The sequence below is a fragment of the Astyanax mexicanus genome, chromosome 3 (genome assembly GCF_023375975.1).
Source record: "Astyanax mexicanus isolate ESR-SI-001 chromosome 3, AstMex3_surface, whole genome shotgun sequence".
Classification (NCBI taxonomy): Eukaryota; Metazoa; Chordata; class Actinopteri; order Characiformes; family Acestrorhamphidae; genus Astyanax; species Astyanax mexicanus.
Window position 1 is genome coordinate 1,165,413 of NC_064410.1, and position 12,589 is coordinate 1,178,001.

The window sequence follows — 12,589 nt, forward strand, 5'->3', positions numbered from 1 at the left end:
AACTCATCATTTTTAGGTGCTTTCTTATTTTTTTCCAGAGCTGTATATACACTTGATAAATAAATCGTTGCAAAAGTAGTTGCACCCAGGGGCGTGTCAGTGTGTCTTTGCTATTGTAACGACAGGAAAAGTACACTCAAATGTGTGCATCTATTTCTCACTTTTTGACGAGGAGAGTGTTTTTAACTGTTTATTTTAAAGACTGAGGAAAAATCCAGTTCTACATTTATTTCAAGCACTAATCAGCTGTTTGTTGTGTTGTTTTTTGGTTTGTTTTAGACGTTTTACGTCCATGTGTTCCACTGCCCGCCGGAGGAGATCCCGTACAACAGATCGCTCCAATCAAAAAGAACCACAGATCAGCTGTTTGATTGACCAACATACATGTTCTGCTACCTTCATTTGATATTACTGCATTTTTTCTTTTTTTTTTTTGCATTTGCATTGTTGATTCTTCATATTATTTACGTATTGTTTATATTATGTTGAATATTTTTTTTAAGTCAGTTAAGAAAAGGAAACGGCCATAGATACAAAATTGAGCTCTTCTGGATTTTTTGCGAGCTGCTCTTTGGATTTAACAATTTATTAATTTTGTTCAGTGTTTTGCGTTGTATTTCTGGATAGCTCTTTATTTCTTTATCGTGTTTTAATATTTTCACTGGAAAATGAAAAATGGAAAATGAGCGAGGTGCTAGTGAAAGTAAACACGTCCAAGATTGTATATTGTACATTAAAAATCTGCTGCATTTCTGAATTAATAAAAAAAGGCTATTCTCTATAAACTCTCAGCGTCCTAATCGAAATACATAAATGGCACAAATATACAAGAAGATACATAGATTAAAACTTCTTGAGGAGATCATGCAAAAATGACCATGTTTTCATTGCCATGCATTTCATAGCCAGCGTATCTTCGAGACTTTTGATAACCTTTTATTTTAGATAATTTTGTCCACTTATTGTTATATTTGTCCCAGTTTTTCCATTACAAACGCTGTTATCTTTTATTTTCTTTTATGTTCTATTTTAATACTTGATTGCCGTACTGTAAAGTCAGACTGCATGTCAGTATCAACTGTATTTTCCTACATTAATGTTGTTTTTGCTTTGCATGTTTTTGCTAACATGGTTAAAGGGATGCAGTGTGAACAGCTGCATTCAACAATTCAGTTTATTTTGAGGCAGATTAAGAATATATGTATTTGAACCAAGATTGCCTTGTTGTTTTGGATAATGAGGCCTGGTGAAGAGGACTGTATTTATAGGATGGGAGTGTATTCTATTGTAAATAAAATATGATAAAATCAAATATCAAAACTGCCTCTCTGTTCATTTTTTTATACTTGATAAACACTGTTTATATTGCACTGTGAAAAGAGCACTGTCAAATAGGGCCGCAACTAATGAATATTTTGGTAATCGACTAATCTGTCGATTATTTTTCCAATTAGTCGATGATTAATTCGCCATGCCCTCCAACTCTGCCTGCTGTGGCTATGGCTTCTGTTTCTAGCTTTCACTATCACTTCAAAAAGATAGAAACTGCTGAATATGGGATTTAATACCCTAAAAAAATGCATGTAAATTGCTGATATTTAGTGAGAAAATGTGTAATCTGTGTGAGTGTCCCCTGTATTTTGTTTAGTGCTACAAATTAACGATTAGTCGACAATGAATATTTGGAGTCAACCAATGTTCATAATCGACGATATCGATTATATCGACTAATCGTTGCAGCCCTACTGTCAAATGTACATTACTTTTACATTAATAGTTGCTGTAGTAAATGTTACAGTATGCATACTGTACATGTAATCACAGTACTTGCAGTTTTTCTTATAGTAATAATCACAGCACTTTATTATTATTATAATTATCACAGTAATAAACTGCTGATTTTTTAAACACAGAAAATATTACACTGCTTTAAAATGTATTACTGTGTTGTAAATAATGAACACTAAATTAAATATACACTGGGGGCGCAGAGTGGTCCAGCGCTGGTTCGAATCCCGGTCATGCAGCTTGCCATCATCTCCCCCTGAGCACAACCCCTGAGATCTGCTTGCTTTGTTAGCTGCGAAACAAAAGGACCTTGGGGCCACACCTTAATGGCTATGATTCAATTAACTCATTCGTTCTCATGCCTTAATAAGTCGTGGCCACGTCTTAAACATCTTGTTTCTATATTTTAATTATCTCCTTCCCACGCATTACGATTTTGTTTCCACGTCTTAATTATCTCGTTCCCACACATTTTCCATACGTTTTCGTTCCCATGCCTTAGTAAGTTGTGGCCATGTATTATATTTTTTTTTAAACAGGCTCTGTAATAAGGTGCTCCTCTTTTTCTAATTACCATAACACCCTATAACTGAGTTTATTATATTATATTATATTATTATCTGTAGGTTTATTAACACTGCAGTTATTATCTTTATTAAACATCCGCTGCTGTGGTCATAATGTTTTGACTGGACAGTGTACGAGACCTATAAATATATAACTTATAAATAACAATAATTACTTAAACCAAATTGAAAATATAAATAAAACTAAAATGTACAGAAAACAGCGTGCCGCAGTGTTATCATCGAATCATTAAATATATTTCCTACAGGTTGGGTTTCTTTGGAAAGTTTGTGTGTTGGTTTCCACAGAATTACAGGTGAAATAATAATCATATTATTATTAATATTAGTATTCACACCTTTCCTGGGAAATCTGACTGTTTAAAAACTTGCTTTAGTGGTTTAGTTCTCACACCTACACTCTCTGCTGAATAAAGATCATGTTTTCCTGCATTTCGACACTTTTTTCTTTCGTTTTCCTACATTTCGCAACATCCGCTATCAAATTATGAAAAAAGAAACCTGTATTTTGTATGTTTTTTATACAATAAGACAGAAGCTGCTTATTCAGTTTCAGAATCCAGTAGAAACTTGTTTTCTGTTGGCTGGTTGAAAAATTGCCACTTGTTTTTAGAAATACACACTTAAAGCAGCAGTCCCAAACATTTTTATAGATTTATTTGTATTTTTATTTAAAAACAGTAGTGTTCCTGAGTTGAGAAGGGACATACAGTGGTTTAAAAACTATTTGCCCCCTTACAGTATTTTTGCATTTTTGTCATATGTAAATCTTTCAGGTTTTTAAACAAACTTTAATATCTATAATATCTAAACTATAATACCTACTATCAACAACGCAACCACAATTGGCCGAAAGCTTTAGTCACTTTCAGAATGAGCCATTTAAGGGCTTTGTCACTTTTATGCAAATATGTAAGCTCTTGCTGGCCAAACCATGGCTATGCTAAGCGTTAACCACATGCTAGTGTTAGCTTGTGCTAAATGACAAAACACGAATAAGCAAGTTCATACTGTTTGGCATTAACAGAGATTTTAAATCTGGCAAATTGATAATAAAGACAACCATCAACAAATGGTTGTCAATAAAGATAACAAAGACAAAGGGAAATTATAATATTTTCAATGATATGAAACATATTACCAAGTAAACAAATAAGTATTGTTACAACAAAGAAATAATCTAACAAACACTAGTTTCCTTACTTTTTGTGCTGTTTTTTTATTAGTTATATAGGTATACGAGTTTTGAACCCAGTCAATAGTGTTCTCCCCTGTCTCATTTGTTACCCCGCCCCCTCGTTTCTTTCTCCTGGTGTTTCTTGTTTCTCAGTTTGTATCTATACCCCATGTGTTTCTTTATTTTCTGTCCTGTTTTAGTTCGACCCTGTCCTGTTAAACCCTGCTTTTTCTTTTGATTACCTTAATAGTTCTTTATTTGCTTGATAGTCTTGTTTTAGTTTTTATTCTTTAAGTCTAAAAATAAACCTGTCCTGCATTTGCATTGCACCCTGCCTCTGAAGCATTACAGTAAGTGTGAAGAACTTTTTTTTTTTTATTAAAATAATGTTTTTCAGCCTTTTTCCCTTTAATAATGATCAAAAAGCCCTTTACTTGAGGTTCTCCAATTGTACATACCTACTATCTACCATGAACATGGTTCTTTATGAAACCAGAAACAGCCCCCCAGGTCCCACAGGTTAATTTAACTCTACTGCCAAATGTTATATTGCCGTCACGCATGCAGAAATAAATGAATCTGACTTCCTGCACTGTAATTATGCAGCATTAAATAAATAAACAGATCAAAGTTTGGCTGGAAACTGAATGCTTATTGCTTTCGTGCCTGAACCCAAGAGCCTCACCTATTCCAGTCAGAGCGCAGGGCTGAGTTCTTCTCAGGAAACCTTTTAAAACCTCAGCAAATCTGCAGCAACATGTTGTTAACTTTCACTTCTTATTCTGAATGAAATATGCCAATGTATATATATATATATATATATATATATATATATATATATATATATATATATATATATATATATATTTATATATAACTTCTCTTTGTTGAAAGCCTATAATAATTTACATTACACTTACATTTATAACATTTATCTGATGCTCTTATAGAAAGTGACAAGGTTATTCCTGTTACAGAAGTGGTGGACCAATGACTCTTATTGGTAAAACAAGACCGCACATTTCAGTTTTTTATTTGTAAAAAAAAAAAAAAAAAAAAAGTTTCGAATCATGCATGATTTTCTTTCATCTTCGCAAATGCGTACCACTTTGTGTCAGTCTTTTACATTAAATTCCAGTTAAATATATTTATGTTGGCTGTTAATGTAATGTAATGTGACAAAATACGAGAAAAAAAAAAGTTCAAAGGGTATGAATACTTTTGCAAGCCACTGATTGGATTATTTCACATTACGCCCCAAAAAAACGCACCCATTAATTAAGAGAATTAGTACATGCATAGTACCCTTTGAGCATTTCGAGCTGAGCAAGGTGTACTTTTCCTGTTGTTACAATAGCGAAGACACACTGACACGCCCTAATTCAAGCCCAATGCATGATGCATGGTTGATGCCTTAACTATAGATCGCTAAAACCTGCCGAAGTGTCTAGACAATGCATTTAGACAAATCTCTGCTCTAATTAAAGAGTAACTCAACCAGTTTTCAGTGTCTTTTATGCAACTTCAGTTTATCTGTTACATCACCGTCGCTTTCCCCAACTGTTAAACCAGATGTGTCATAAAAGCATGTTGAGTACTGACTGAAAATCCATCATGTTTATTAGGACATGTTCTATTTACTATTTATTTAAGACATACTGTCTTAGAAATACATCAGTTTGAATTACTGTTCTAGATATTTTCTTGTTTTTTTTTTTTGCATATACAGATTTATATATATATATATCTATTTTTTTTTTTTTATTATTTTTTTTTTTATTGTCTGTATATTTCCTGGCACCTCTTCTTTTCTGTCTTTATCTTATCTGACCTTATCGTATGTAGTCTTATAAAATGCAAAGTTGTAAAATCAATAGTAATAGTATAGTACAAAAAAATAAACAAAGAAAAACACAGATATGTAATTCAACACAGATAGGAAGCATGCAGATAATTTTTTTTGCAAAAGTTTAACTAAGTTTAGCTATCCACAGATTGTAGTCTAGTAGTTATCAACTGGGCATCGTGAATATGAGCAAATATTATACCACAGTTAGTTCCGACCCTGCAATGTGATTGGCTAAGAGGTGTTCTATGAGTTCTACCCTTATCAGCTGGTAATGCACTGTAACCGAAGCTTTCCATGTGTTACTCCGCCACATACAGGTAACCTAGCAACGATGCAGCGCTTACAAACCAAACAGCGCAGCTACAAACAAACAGAGCAAACAGATCCTATTTTCTCCTCCTCTTTAACTCTTTAAAATCTTTTTAATAAACAGTGATATTAATGAAACTCACAATAATCACAATAATACAGGTTCGTGCTATAGCGTGTAATATTGGCACTGTTGTGCTGCGGTTGTAGGTGTTACAGCACTTTTTCTTATGTTTTATTGCTTGAAGTAAAAGATCCTTCCTCCTCCCAATCTAACATCCTATAAATTCCACCTCCTCCCTTTAACCCTTTAACCCTGCATATCTCTCATTCCTGACCCCACTGATTACAGACGGGTTTGGCCTTCAGCAACAAAGCAGAAACAAAGCAGAAACCGCCCACTTTATTCCATTTTTCTTCCACTTTCTTCTATTTTTCTCCCACTTTCTCCCAATTTTCTCCCACTTTCTCCCATTTTCTTCCTCTTCTCTCCTACTTTCTCCCATTTCTCTCTCACTTTCTCCCATTTTCCCCCCACTTTTCTCCCACTTTCTCCAATTTCTCTCTTACTTTCTCCAACTTTCTCCCATTTTCTCTCACTTTTCTCACACTTTCTCCAAATTCTCCCATTTTCTCCCACTTTCTTCCACTTTTCTGCCATTTTCTCCCACTTTTGTTTCAATTTCTTCCAATTTTCTACCACTTTTCCTGCAGTATTATCTCATACTATCATAAGCATATCATGTCAGTTAAGTAGCCAGTCCTATGGAATAGCAAAGTCAGTTCATTCCTTTTGCATTCCTCTCTAAACTAATAAGGAAGTAAACTACCTGTATGTGAGGAAATACAAAATATTTACAACTCTGGAAAAAATGAAAAGCCCACTTCAGTTTCTGAATCAGTTTCTCTGATTTTGCTATTTATAGGTTTATGTTTGAGTAAAATGAACATTGTTGTTTTATTCTATAAACTACAGACAACATTTCTCCCAAATTACAAATAAAAATATTCTCATTTAGAGCATTTATTTACAGAAAATGAGAAATGACTGGGAGATGTATATATTTTTACAATAATATTATATATTATATAGTTTCTTTAAACAAAGGTAAGAACTTTTTATCACGTTTTACACCCAAAGTCCATTTCACACCTTTAAGAGTTCTCCTTTAATGACCATGAGTAAATGTGTGTCCCGGGCTAAGACCAGTTGATGTTGCAGTGATGCAAAATGTGACACAGCGCTGCTTTAAATCTGCATTGCAGATAATGGGAACATTGTTTTACTTAAACATTGGAACAATTAAGTAATTTTAAATGTGTCCAGACACGTTATTTCCCACCTCAAAGGTGTTGGCCTTCCGCAGAACATCATAAAATCAAGGGCTGGTAGTTAACAAGGACTCCGGCTTTCAGGTGATAATTTGTTTCTCTGAAGGTGTGGAGGAGACAAAACAGCATAGCTGAAGAAATGATTTAAGGAGTGCCTGAGCTAATTGTTTACAACAGTAGAAACCAGTCCGTGTCAATCATGTAATAAAAATGTCTTTCCTAAGGTTAACTTAGAAAAATGAGGAATATCTCAGAATTAGCCAATGAAAACCCAAAAATCAGTGTATCAGAAAATCTGAATATTATATAATAAGACCAATTGGTATTTTTTTGGTGTGCCAAAGTCCTGCTGGAAAATGAAATCTGCATATCCATAAAAGTTTTGGGGGGCCATCTGCTGGTGTTGATCCACTGCGTTCAAAGTCAGTGCAGTTTTGTTTTCCTGCAAAATCTTACAGCACTTCATATCTTACAGCTTCCCTCTGCTGAAAACAACTTTTATGGAGATGCGGATTTCATTTTCCAGCAGGACTTGGCACTCTGCCCAAACTGCCAAAAGTACAAATTGGTCTTATATAATATTCTAATTTTCTGAGGTTTTGTAGGCTGTAAATCATAATCAATAATCAACAATAAAAGAAATAACCACTTAAAATAGATCACTTTTTATGAGATGCACCAGTATAAGAAATCCTCAAGCCCAGCCTTTATGCTCAACCATATCTCATCTTGTATCCAGAACAGAGGCCTGATATTTTATCTGGAAGAAAAAAAACTCACATAATTTGTCTCGACAGGCTCGTCACTGCTGTAGGGAAAATGCGCTATGCATGAGCTCCAGTAGATATAATAAAATGTGAATTGGGTGCCAGAGGATTGTCCTGGCAGTAGAATAGATTCCTATGAGAACATGTGTAAGATAAAGATAAATATCACCTAGAAAAGAAAGAGTGCTGACATGGGTGTGGTTTAGCCCCAGGGTGAAAACCTGGCATCTCCCCACTCTCTCTCTCTAACATCTTCCACAAACCTGAACAGGTAAGGTACTTTGCATTTTATCACTTGCATGCTCAAACACAGGGTTGCCAGGTCCAACAAAAAAATGCCCAACCCAAACTCTAAAAGTCTAAAAAACTACCCTTTAGCAAAGCTATGAGTGTTTATAAGGGATTTCCTTTTATCAGTATTGCTATTTATCTTTTATCTTCAAGCCATTGAAGTGTCTGTCTGTATTATTAAGTTTCTAAACTGAAAGCAGAAGCATTTCTGAGTGGAGGAGAATATGAATAAAATATTTAATGTTTAATGGAACCAGTGTGCTGGAAACACTATCCCTGCTAAACCAAATTACTATATTCCTTCTAAAAACTGGGGTGTCGGGTCACTTTTTGTGACAGGAGTTCTTCTTCTTCTGGCCACGTCACGCATATATTAATGTCTTTACGTACTTACGTCACACGTACAGCCTCTAAAAGAGCAGCTGGTGGAGCAACGGGGACTTCAGAAGAGGAAACTCAGAGCTCAGTAGCTCATTCACTCATAGTAAAACCAAAGAAACGAAGGAGTGAAGATTCTGACTGAGCTCTCTATCTCTCTCTTTCTCTCTGACTGAACATAACCTGGAATCGAATTCATTCATCTGCTCTGACTGAAAGGAGACCGCATCACACTCGCCCAGTTTAAAATTATTTTTTCGCATGCTTGGTGCAATTATTTCTTCTCACCAGAGAGGACGCTAAATCCTACAAAATCTTCCAAAACAAATCAGCTTTAATAATATTGTGACATTAGTGTTTTATTAGTTTTAGTTGTTTTAGTTATTTTATAACAGTTGCATTTCCCAGTCAATAACTCTTAATAGTAACGTAATTAGCAAAAAAATAAATATATTTTTAATTTTTTATGGATTTCTCTCTCTCTCCCGCACTTTTTCTCACGCTGTCCTCATGTCGTTATGTTGTCCTGTTTCTTATTGTTGTAATTAATCTTCCATGTTAAAGTAACATCCAAGGCAAAACCCCCAAAGAATTTTCACCCACAACTGGATTTACAAACAAGTCCAATTTGGTGGGAAAACCGCAAACCTGGCAACTCTGCTCAAACAGCTTTTGCCCTTTAAGTCTAAGGAAACTTTTATCTATTTTTTTGTTGGTCCAGAAGAATAAAAAGATCTAATCAGACATTGGTGAAATGATTTGAGGGTGTGGAACCAGCACATTCTCCTGCAAGGTCCAGTGACAAGACACGCCCTTATCACAAGTGATCTATGAGGGGAGGTGTGTTCACCCAAACTACTGTAGAAAAAGAGAAGCAGGTCGAGCGAGATTTACAAAAACCCGTTTTCTCTGGTTCTTATAAAAGAAAGGTCAACAAAGAAAGATAAGATATCTCACACACACAAGTAGCAGAAGAGTTATGGCACGAAAAAGGCATTTCAAATCAACAAAAAACAGTAAAAAAAAACTACACTGAAGTCAGATTGTTTTTCTTGGCATTTTCCTTTTAAAGAAATCTGATACTCGCTGCAAGGTTTCAACAAAGCACTCAGCTATTCGGCCGTGCCATTTCCCCTCAGGGTGAATCACTGAAGCCATCCTGAGCTGATTGGAAGTGCTGACTTTGGGATTATCATTTTAAAATGCTAAATATTTTAGGTTGCAAATACAGCTCTGGAAAAAAAATGAAAGACGACTTAAAAATGATGAGTTTCTTTGATTTTTCCAAATTAAAAAACCTTAAAAATATATAATCAAGAGAAGGATGGATGATCACAAGCCATCAAACCACCAAACAGAACTGCTTGAATTTTTACACCAGGAGTAAAGCAGCATAAAGTTATCCAAAAGCAGTGTGTAAGACTGGTGGAGGAGGAGAACATGATGCCAAGATGCATGAAAAAACAACTGTGATTAAAAACCATCAGGGATGGATGGATGGATGGATTTATTTGGCATTTGGGAGAAATGTTGCTCGTAATTTATAGAATAAAACATTTATTTATAGAATGTCATTCCTTTTAAACAACTAGCAAAACACCTGATTCAAGTCAAGTCAACACTTAAGAGGCTTTTATTGTCATCATCACATCTGAGTACAGGTACACAGTGTAACAAAATTATGTGCAATGTGGAACAACAATACAATAGACAAACATAATTGTATTTTTGTTTTATGCTGCACCACAGTGTAATTGCATTACACTGTGTACCTGTACTCATTAATTCCATTACTTTAAACAGTTGGTCAGTCTTCAAACAACTGATGCCGTGCCTCTGCTTAACTGGAATGAAAACCTGCAGCTACACCAAGTCATTACTTAAAATCTACTTCTACTTCCGCTAAAATTCACTTTTTCTTTTGTATTGTGAAATACAGTGGGTCTCTGAGTTGTTTATGATGCTACACATGATATTCATGGCCCCGCCCACCTAACAGCGCTAGGAACAGCATGCAGTTCATTCCTGTGTTATTTGTGCGAATAACACATCAGTGTTTAAATGCTTTACCCAGTAATTCAGCGAAGAGCTAAGAAACAAATGATTAGAATTAGTCTATGGAGGAAAAACACCACCAGCAAAGTACTTAATTGAGATAGATAGGTGAATCGATGTTTAGAACAGTTCTGTTTAGACAAGTTAATAAAATAGGATCTCCAGTGGATTTTACAGAGTTTTAGTGTTTTACAGAGACTCTAAGACTAGGTCAGTGGCTAAACTGCACTTAGCAGGGCATTATTACACATGATGTAAAGCAACATATGATGACATTGCAAAGACTGATATTAGTGTAAAAATGACTTTATTTATTTTAAACGTTTCTAACTGTTGTTTGTCTCGCTGCCTCCTGGTGTCGCAGTGCTGTTAGCCAATCAGAGGTGACATGTTTGCATGTATGAATATTCATAAGCAAGCTACAACATCCCCACCAAGACAAATGCCCATCTTTGCCCAATTTCTTTTTTTTTTTTTGAAAATCAAAATACGATAACCTCTACAGTTATAGCTATAGCTAGAAAAAGGCATATGTTAAAAGACTACTTACCATTATATTTACAGTTCTTAAAAGTAGTTTTGTTTGCCTGTTTATTTTCTTGGCATTTATATTTTAAGAAAATTCAACTCTACCCACCTGTTTCAGTGCTGGTTTTAACAGGGCTCTCTGCTTCTCGCCCTGAGGGAAATTTCTGAAGCGATCATAAGGAACATTTCATTAGTTAATGAAATCAGATGAACTTGATTAAAAGCACTGACTCAGCATGTCAGACTCAGAAACCACTAATCATTAGAGCATTTAAACTATTTTTAATGTTATATAAGCTAATATTTAATTAAAAAAAGCTCAGCACCCCAAAACCATAATTGCTGATTTGCTGTGGATTTAGAATAAAAACTGCTTCATCTGTAATATTATACATATATTTATATATATATATATATATATATATATATATATATATATATATACAGCTCTGGAAGAAAATTAAGTGGCCACTTCACTTCAGGATATAGGATGCAAATTACTAAACTGTCACTTAAGAGTGCTTTTACTAAACGTACATGCAATGCAATTTAATTTGAGCTAAACAGCTGTTCAGTTGCAGTTTAACCTGATATATTTGCTAGGTGTTGCTGACCATGTGCGTCCCTTCATGACCAACATTTATCTTTAAGAAGCAGTTTCTCAGAGTCAGTTTCTCTGATTTTGCTATTTATAGGTTTATGTTTGAGTAAAATGAACATTGTTGTTTTATTCTATAAACTACAGACAACATTTCTCCCAAATTCCCCCCAAAAAAGTCATTTAGAGCATTTGTTTGCAGAAAATGAGAAATGGCTGAAATAACAAAAAAAGAGTTTTAAGAGCTCAGAAATCAATATTTGGAGGAATAACCCTGTTGGTTTTTAATCACAGTTTTTTATTTAATGCATCTTGGCATTATGTTCTCTTCCTCCACCAGTCTTACACACTGCTTTTGGATAACGTTATGCCACTCAAGCAGTTCAGTTTGGTGGTTTGATGGTTTGTGATCATCCATCTTCCTCTTGATTATTTTCCAGAGGTTTTCAATTTGGTAAAATCAAAGAAACTCATCATTTTTAAGTGGTATTATTTGTTAATTGTTTTGTATGTTTTGCGACAGCAGCTACTGGGGATCGGAATAAAGCTATATAAAACAATACTAAAATAACACAACCCAGATTAGCATGATCCGCATGTTCTCTAATGTCTGAACGTGTGTCTAACTTTACCTGCAGCCACGCAAACAGAGACCTGGAGTTTCACTTTATTCCAGTAACTAAAGATTATCAGCTTCACTTCTGTGGAATCAATTAAAGCAATAGCTGTGTTGTAGCTGTTGGGTAGAAGTGAAAAGTTTCAGGCGATTGTTCTTTGGCAGGTTTGGTGGGGAGGGGGAGAGAGAGGACATTCCTTCACTGTGCTGAAGCCTGTTTTGCTTTTGTCCCCAGAGCAGAAGAGGAGTGTCTCAGGGGCGGAGCTTCCTCCTCCAGCAGATAAGAGCCAGAAGCCGAGGACTGAAGCGCACCT

The 12,589-nt window shown here is 35.0% G+C and overlaps 1 protein-coding gene across 25 annotated transcripts in view; it reads left to right on the forward strand.

The window, feature by feature from the left end:
* Positions 1–1,320, forward strand: part of pleca (plectin a) — a 153,953-nt gene extending 152,633 nt beyond the window's left edge. For all 25 annotated transcript variants that reach the window (XM_049476029.1, XM_049476031.1, XM_049476032.1 and 22 more), the window contains one exon: positions 280–1,320. The gene's annotated coding sequence lies outside the window, so the exon portion shown is untranslated. The remainder of the gene's footprint in view (positions 1–279) is intronic.
* The last annotated feature ends 11,269 nt before the right edge of the window (positions 1,321–12,589 follow it).